Source organism: Colius striatus, chromosome 8, assembly GCF_028858725.1.
Source record: "Colius striatus isolate bColStr4 chromosome 8, bColStr4.1.hap1, whole genome shotgun sequence".
Classification (NCBI taxonomy): Eukaryota; Metazoa; Chordata; class Aves; order Coliiformes; family Coliidae; genus Colius; species Colius striatus.
In genome coordinates, this window is record NC_084766.1 from 28790464 (window position 1) to 28799464 (window position 9001).

Genomic DNA, 9001 nt, shown 5'->3' on the forward strand with positions numbered 1-9001 from the left:
GTAACTGATTGCAAAGTGTTTCAATTTGTGTTTCTTAAAAAGAAAGATTTTAATAAAGAGAATTACAAAGTATACACACTGGTGGGCAGCTGACCCAGCAACAACGTACCTCCAGCTTCCCAGCCCATCTCCTAAAACTCTAAATATATGAAAGATAGTTTGGGGGGTAAGAAGGAAGCAGGAGGCCAAAATGTTTGCTTTTCAACATAACTTCTGGAAGCTGTAGTTCTTACCAGGTAGCTGCTGCTGTACCAATTGTGGGCGGTGGCCGTCATCTGGCAGTGAACATCTCAGCAGTTTGCTCTCTGATTAAGATGAATCAGGTGTTTGAATAGGTGTTGTCACCCACACCTATACCTTTAGTTATGTCCTCACTTCCCCTTTTGCATTTTATTTCCAAATGAGCTGGACAAGCTCTCTGTTCCTGCTGGCTTTTCCATCTCCATCCAGGTCATCTTCTAATCCTTCTGAAAGCACCATATAAAATCATCCTCAGCCAAACACCTTCTCCATGTCATCTCATCTAAGTCCCTCTGTTTGCCTGTTTACCCTCTTTCCCTTGCATCCTCCCTCTGCATTTGCTGCTTTTTCTTCTTTTCAGCAGACTGTCCTCCCTGGTGCCCTCCCAGCTCCACAGGGACTTTTCCCACTCCCCAGCCTTCTCCCTGCCTTGCCTCCATTGCCACCAATCGAAGCTCCTGGGAGGAAATACTCAACCTCAGTCAGACTTAAAGATGTGCTTGTACTAAATATTTAAAGAACACGAGGACAAAAGCCAAGGGGAAACTTCACCTCCAGCTTTGATTAATTCACTCAGTGGAAAATAGCAGGAGGAAAACTGAGACAGGACAATGTCCAGTCTGTATGCAAGGCAGGGCATGGGACACTATGGAAGCATGAGTTATGCCTCCCACTTTAATGGCCAGGGAAATGGTTCATGGGCAGAAAAAGACTGGCATTCAGATTTTCTGACTCCCCAGTTCATTAAAGCAATGCTTTAGCATCTTTTGAGTAACTATTTTGTAGCTGAGGCACACATGCGATGTATTTTAAGCACAAATGGTTTCGGTTCTTCTGTCCTGGATGTATTGAAACCTTCACATGTGTGATTTTGATCCATCTTATTGGACCTGTCTTCTTCTAGAAATCAGACAAAACAATTTTATAAGTGTTAACTTGGCATCATATATATATGTAACCAAAAAAATGTGAATTGTGGTGTTGAAAACATAATGAGTGTCCAGTCCAGATTTTGCCAGACTTCATTTTCCTGGTGGAAAGGGGAAATCGGGTCTGAAAGACTTCACCAGTGAACACCAGCCTGCACCCACATCTCAGCTTGGCCTTTTGATACAAAGCTGTGACTAGAGTCCCTTGGACAGTCAGGCTGTAACCTAGCCATCCTGCCTGAGCTGAGGGCACACCAGGTCAAGGCTGTCCAAAACCAGAAGCCTTCCCTTGGAAGCTGCACAGGAAGGAGGACAGGTGAGTGCAGTGAGCTGGGGATGGTGCTGCTTGCTCTGGATCAGGGCTGTGGGGCTCAGCCATTGATACACTGCCCTGACAAAGCTTTTCAGCACCGATGCAGCCTGGGGCTCAGCCTTGTTTGTGCAGGTGGCAGCGAGGGCAGCCTGAGAGAACAGGTTTGCCTTTGCTTACTTTTCTCTATCCGACCCCGCCAGTCTCTGCTTATCTATGTCAATACATTGAGCGCTCCTCGTGTGCTCGGCTTGCGTGATGCAATGCCTCGAGGGGAAGCCATGGGAGCACGTGGTGTGTATGTATTTGTGGAGGGAAAGTTCCCTACATTGTGGAAAAGAGGGACCTGGACAAGGACCAAGGTTTCTCCCTGCAACATATCAGTGGAACTCAGTAATGAAGCAGTGAAGCAAAAAATACCACTTTCCCTTGCACCAAAGGAATACTCATAAGGATCAACCTTGTCATTGCAGGGCCTGAGCTGGCCTTACTGACCTGGTGGCCAGGAATCCCCTCCAGCTCCCCTGGCACGTCACACCTCCCCTTTGCTTGCCTTACGTGGAGCTACAGTGCGTTACAGTGTTGGCAGTCTGACCCCAGCTCTTACAAATTGTCTTGTCTCATACTAACCTCATATTCACAGCACCATGGAAACACAACTCCCCAGATGCTGAAGTGGAAGAAGCAGAGGTGACTTTCATCTCTTCCTTCCTAGCTGTCCCCTTTTACTGACAACATGAAGGTCTGGAGGGCTCTGCCAGGCATCCCAGGGAGCAGACAGGGAAGTGATGGGACCACCAGGATCCATCCTCCACATTGTGAAAATGGTTTTCTTAGGCTCATCTGCACACAATTACGTCAGCCTACTGCAGGGGGAGATTTCTAATCAGATATCCAAGATGATTAAAGGCAGTTCATGTCAGGCTTATTCTGGTTAAAGGGCTGTCTGTCGGGAACAGTGTTCCAACTACCTGAAGTAGCTTCATTTAAACTGAAATAGGAGCATATGTCATTTTTTAATTAACTGGGTCAGACCTGAGTGAGTGAGCATGTCCAAAAGCTTTTAGTGAACTAGAAAGCTGCGTAGGGCTGGCTATTAAATGTTTAAATAATTGCTAGGCAGAGTCTTGGCCAATGTTCCTCAAGTATCAGTGGCACAGCCCTGGGTCAGGAGGCAGCTTTCCCAGACTGATTTCTTCCCTGTGCCTTAGAAACAAAGGTTCCTGTTTATAAGCTCTCCTCACCTCATTTCTGAGCCTTGTTTGAGTATATGTATGCTAGTTCCACCTTCCTTAAACAGCGTCCTGGTGTCTTTAAAGGACACAGGAAGCCTGTTTTGTTTGTGGGTTTCTTCTCCGGTTGGGCTGTGTTTGCATTGCAGCTAGTTTATCTTCAGCAGATAGCAACCTGTTCTTGGCAGCAAAGTTTCACCTTGAGCTCAGGGGGTGTAGCCACATGGTGTTTTGCACACCTGTGGTGGGGAACTAAGAAAAAATTTGCCTGTTTGCATCACTGCTGAGATGTTCAAACCAGTTTCACAGCAGTGCTGTAAGTGCTTTGCAGAGGTTCCGGCTCCCAGGTGCCTTGGAGGGCAGCGTGTGTGCATGTGTGTGCATGAGCAGGACTTGTGCTGCCTTGCATGGACTTTGACACAAAGCAGCTGGCAATCAGATGTACTTTGCCAGCATTACAAACACAGGTAACATCGGTTTGGTGTGTGCTCAAGTGGAGTTTCTATCCTCCTTATTTACCCCGTTCGCTATGACTTCCCCTACTGCACTCTCTGCAGGTGTGAGCCATGGTGGGGAGCTTGCAGAGCTGCTGCCTGCACCCAGATGGACATGGGGACTGCCATCAGCCTTCCCTGAGGTGCATTTGCCACGAAGTGCAGGGTCTCTGAAAATGAGGCAGACCTTAAACAGGCTTGTTCATAGCAGATTTGGGTACTCAGCCAAATCTTTCCACAGAAAGTACGCTGGGGCCAACAGGAAGAGCAGCCCAGGTCTGTCCTGATGCTAATGGGGATCAGCACTGCTCCAGCTGGGCTATTCCAGTACCTATTTCCATTTGATTGTGACTGGGAAAGATTAACTCAGGCAGGATGTGCTCAATATTAGTTTGCCAAGAGATCAGCAAGCAACCAAGATGCTGTAAATGATCCCAGAAGCCCTCTCCTTCCTTTTCTCTTGCAAATTAGCCTAGGTGGGGAACAAGTGGTATTTTAGTGAGGCAGGGTAGAGATCCCTTCCAACCCCTACCATTCTGTGATTCTGTGTGACATTCCCCTCCTGTGCCAGGCATAGAAGGAAGCCCAGCAGTGGCCTGGTAATGCCTTGTGTAACTAATGCCAGGCTCTGAATGAAATGGACCCAAGAGGTATGAAATAAATTGGTAGAACTGCATTCAGGGATATTTCCCACCAGCAAGCTGATGTCCCTGTGACTGCACATCCATAGGCTGTGTGTTACCTGCTCCTCTGCTTTTCTCTTCCTGCAAAGGCAGATGCTGATTCACAAGCTGCTGCTGTTCAGCCATCAGCATGTCTCTTCCCAAACCCCCTCCATGGGCTCTTATCCCAAAACCAGCAGTGAGAGGGCTACTTGAGCATGAAGGTAAGTTAAGTACCTGTTGAAAACAGTAAGCAGTGCCTAGCAGTGTGCAAAAGTGCTGGGCTCTGCCAGCCCAATGAAACAAGAAAAAAAATGGAAGGGAAAGTAACCCATTAGAAATACGGTTTGGGTGAATTCTCCTTAGCAGCTGCTTCATCTCTCTGCACTCAGGGCATGTTCACACCATGGCAAGGAATGGCATGAACTCGCTTTCATGAATTACTTCTTGTCAGCCAAACAAAGTGGGAAGTAAATTATGTTTGCTTAAACCACCATGCAGGTGGTCTGAGCAAGTGGATGTTAGCTCAGAGGCGCTCAGGGGAGCTGCATGCACCAGGAGTTAGTGTGGGTCAGCTGATACACAATAATCACCACTGCTGTGGTATCTTGATTGCTTGTGATTGAGTGAACATGCCTGAAGATGCAGACAGTATAAAGCAGAGCAGTGCTGATGAGGTTTCTGAAGCTCACATCTGCACTTTTTTGGTCCTGGAGGCTTTCCACAGAGACCACCCACTGAAACAAAGCAGCAGCATTTTCTTGAAATGCAAGAGAGTAAGACACATGTTCAAACTCTTTCAGTGCCCTTCCATGATCTTCTAGAGCCTACAAATTCCTCTTTATCTACAAGAGGTTGACTGCAGTGCAAAAGGAGCAAAAAGATGCTCCTTTCTAAGAGGATATGGGTTGTTGAGGCTGCAGATAAATGCTTCAAGGTGAGCCATCACAGGTTGCTAAAGTAATCCTTCCCTATCACTTTCCTCATGTCAGCATTTGTTGGGCTCCAGTGCGTTGTGGCTGCTGTTGTTATGTAAGGACTTATGTATGGCTGCAAAGTTCAAAGGCATATTGGCAACCCCAAGTCCCGAAAAGCCAGGAGTCAACCCGAGCCCTGCCTCATTTCCCAAGAAGTTGTTTGCCAACTATTTCTTTTCCTAACCTTTTTTTATGATTGTTAGCCCGCAAACTCCAGGATCTCTTTATTCACCTCCCAGCTTTTCTTTAGCATTTAAGTTGCATTAGTTTCATATTTTCAAGTCTTTCATCCACAGCCTTGAGGGCTAGGGATGTACTTTGTTTATAAATGAAAGTTACCATTCCCTTGTTTGACAGAGCTGGGATTTTAGGGTATATTCCCCAAAGCATAAAGGTTGTGATAAAATCACAGGAGTTGCCAGCAGTGCAGAGAGTCTCCTCTGTTTGGAAGAGGAGGCATTGGCCCGCAGCAAGCTGCAGGCATCACTAGCTACTGTCGTGTTAGTGAGTCAAATAAAAATAGCATTGTGGTTAAAAATCAGCTCTGCAGGCCTAACTAAAGAAGATAATCTCATCTCTTTCTAGCTGCAATGCTTTGCAAAATCACTGCCTTTGTAATTCTACAGATTAATGTTCACACTCACTCTCTCTGCTGCAGGAGGCCCCTGCACCCCTGGCAGAAAGCATTTAAAAGCACAAACCCCTCACTAGGATGTGGAGGAGGCTGGTGCCAGCCAGGCACTCCTGGGACATGTGGCTGCAGCTGCTTCCAAACCAGGAACATTTCAGCCCAAGTGATCTTCCTTTCTTCCCTTTCGTTCCTCTTCACTGTTGCTTTAATTTCAGCTCTGTGCCACCTTTCAGGCAGCCCCCTTCCACTTAAACTGCATCCCTATTGTCTGTGCTGTCGACACAACTGCTTAAATCCCTTCCCCCAAGTACTCCTGCTTTCCAGAAAGCTCCTGCCTGCAAGTGCCAGGAGCTGTTCTGAGTTTGCAGCTTTTTTCAGGTCCTGGGCTGAGCTCAGAGTCCTGTTTGGACCAGGATGACATCAAAATGGAGATGAACTTGGGAAAACCCTCCACTTCAGCAAGGCCTGATCCTCACTGTGCACACTGCAGCGCTCCAACCTGAGACTGATGGGAAATGGAGAGTGAAGCAAATGATTAGCATTATTAAAAGTGCTTTGTAATTATACAGCACCTTTTCATCTGAAGATTTCAAAGCACACACACAAAGTTACTTATTGACCCTGGTGTTTAGCAGAGTCAGGAAAGGGAGGGCAGCTAAGTGACTCGCCTTAGGTCATGCAGTAAGTCAGCTTCAGTGATGGGAACTCGGCCCTGAAGTGCTGACTCCGTGGCTTATGCCCCAACGTGGGGGACACACCTCACCTTCTCCTGTACCAGGCTAGCTGCTTGTACAGAAATGGAGAAGCACTCAGCCCACTCAGGGGGTTAGCACAGCCTAAGCAGTGCTCAGGGGCTGCTGTGGGATCTGCTGTGCCTGAGGCTACAGTCCAGCTTGCCATGGCACAGTGTGGCTGAGCCCACTGCAGCCAGCAGCCTGGAGGACAAAGTGTGATGTGGTGCGTCGTGTCCCTGGGCTGAGCATCCCCACTGCAGTCCTGTCTCCAGCATGCTCCCCGCAGCCCACTGACTATATGCATGTGTGGAGAGGGCACAGGGATCTTCCTTGACTGGGCACATCTCTAGAAACACCTAAACCTTGATACCCCAAAACAGGCTATGCAAGAACTGGCGAGGATCAGAGGTGGTTTTGCTTGTATCAGCACCGTAGCCAGGCTGTTCCTCTCCCACTAGCCCAGCCCTGGCTATGGTGAAGGTGCAGCAGCACAGACTCAATCCAGACAGGGTGGTCCAAGCCTGCCAAGGAGCCTAGGTGTACATGCAGGCACCTGCCAGGAGGTCAGAAATACATTTCTAAGATGTTAGGCTCTTTGGCTGGCTCAGCTGGCTGTGTTGCAGGATGCACTGGGTGCCAAACCTCCAAGCCTTGCAGCAAGAGAGCTGAACATGTCAAGCCCTTCTACACTGACACTTCCCTGACTTCCCAGTGCTGGGATTTTGGGGCAGTGTGTCAGCAGGGAGGAAAGCCAGGAGGGACTGAAGAGGAAGACAGGAGAGAGATGGAGAAAAAAGCATATGTAAAACAGGGTGAAGAGAGGCAGGTAGGCATCCAGGCCTTGCTGGCCAGGAAAAGGACTTGGCTGTGTTGCCTGGCCTCACTGAGGTAAAGCACCTTTTTAACATTTACCACAAAAAAGGTGACTTGCACAGCAATATTTTTAAGGTAAAATAGTTATTTCTAAAAAGAGCAACTAATCCACTTCTGCTCTCACACTCTGTTATTTTTACTCTAGAGATACCAGGAAAATTCACTGTGAAAAAGGGGTTTTTTTTTCTCAGGGACTTGAGATGCTTCAGGTTTTTTAACGATAAGCAGTATCCCACTTAAAATATTATAGCCCTGTGATGAAGGCAGGCGTGACTGATACAGCTCCAGACTTCCAAGGGGCGTATTAAAATAACTAACAGGAACTAATCCCTATAGGCAGCTTTCCTTAGGAACTCGGGGATTTACATGTCTAAACTTTACTGCAATGAGACTCCAGGACTGAGGATAAAACTCTAAGTTAATTAAGCATAACTTCACTGGGGATAAAACCCAGGAAAAGGGAAAAACATGAAGACAGAGACTGCAGCTGCATGAATTCCAGCCTCAGAAAGGATATTGAGAATGAACACTCATTACAAGGAATCATTTTGAAAAGCAAAATAACTGAGAGGGTATAAAAGCTACATCTCAAAAGTGAGCTGGAGTTTTGTCTTTTAAAGGATATTAATAAAAATGTGTAAATGTTTTTCCTAGTTGTATATGGCTGAAGAAAACAGGGAAAGGACAGAGATTTCATGGGATAGAAGTTAATGTGCATTGAATATGTGCAAAACCCAAACTCACTCTTTGACTTAACTTTCACTGGGGATGTTAATCGTGTGGCTTCGGATGAGAAGGATAATGGGATGGGGATATGGAAATGTTCACAGCCAGGATAGAAGCAAATCTCAGGGCTCCGTCCTGCACTGAAGGCAGAGGAACGGGCTCATCCACATGCCAGAGCTCTGGGAGAACTGGCCGGATGTCTTTAACAGGTCTCTCAGCCAGGGACAGGAGCACAGTGAGCCTGTACGGAAGAAGTGAACTGATTTGGACAAGAACAGGCATGAAGATTGCAGCTTAATAGTATATGAAAAGCCTCAGAAAAGAAAATGAAGGAAAGGCTAGCAAAAGAGGCAGAGGTAAATGGCATGAGATTAAATGGGTTTATAAAACCCATTTATCTTTCTTGGGCAAGGCAAGGTGCAAGCCATTTGCTTAGTGAAGGAAATGGGGTGGATCTGGGCTTAAATTGCACACTTCATAGGATGCCATGTAGAACAGTCTTAAGAAAAGGAAGAAGTGATTTAGCACAAGGTATAAACCCCGTAAAGACCTTCTGTGAGAACGGTGCAGGCTGTCAAGCTGGAGGGCAGTTATCAGGGGAGTGTTCAACATCAGCCCTGGAGATCTGGCAAAGTGCTTCTGTAAATGAGCTTAGCACTAATGTTAGTGGAGAACTGGTGAAATTGCTGACAAGAGAAAATATGAAATAACCTCGTGACCAAGGAGGCTTGAGATGTCACACAGAAACAAGTAGTCAGCAGCAGAAAGTGGCAGCCATAGGGATAAATGGCCAAAGCCTTTCCTACAAGCTAACTGGCAGCTCATGCTGCGATCACCGAAGAACCGACTTGCCCACACAGTGGAGACATGAAGTGAGAAAAGCAGTCCTGGAAGGCAGGAGGAAAGGTGCAGCCCAGGCTGCATCTAAGGCTGAGGTGTGCTCAAGGAGAGGCTATCTTGCTTCATTTTACAAAGCAAATGCCAAAAGCAGGAGGATTTCTCTGCATAAATACTCACAGGAAGGGAGAGGGAAGACCTGATGGTGCTAAGGAGCCAGTGTTGGTAAAGAACAAACAATGAAAAGAGGCATTAGACGTTTTGATTAGAAGATTGTTACTATCCATTTGACAGTGTGGTTCTGGAACAGCCTCCCTGTTGCAGTCGTGCATGCAAAATATTGCATTGCTTTCAGG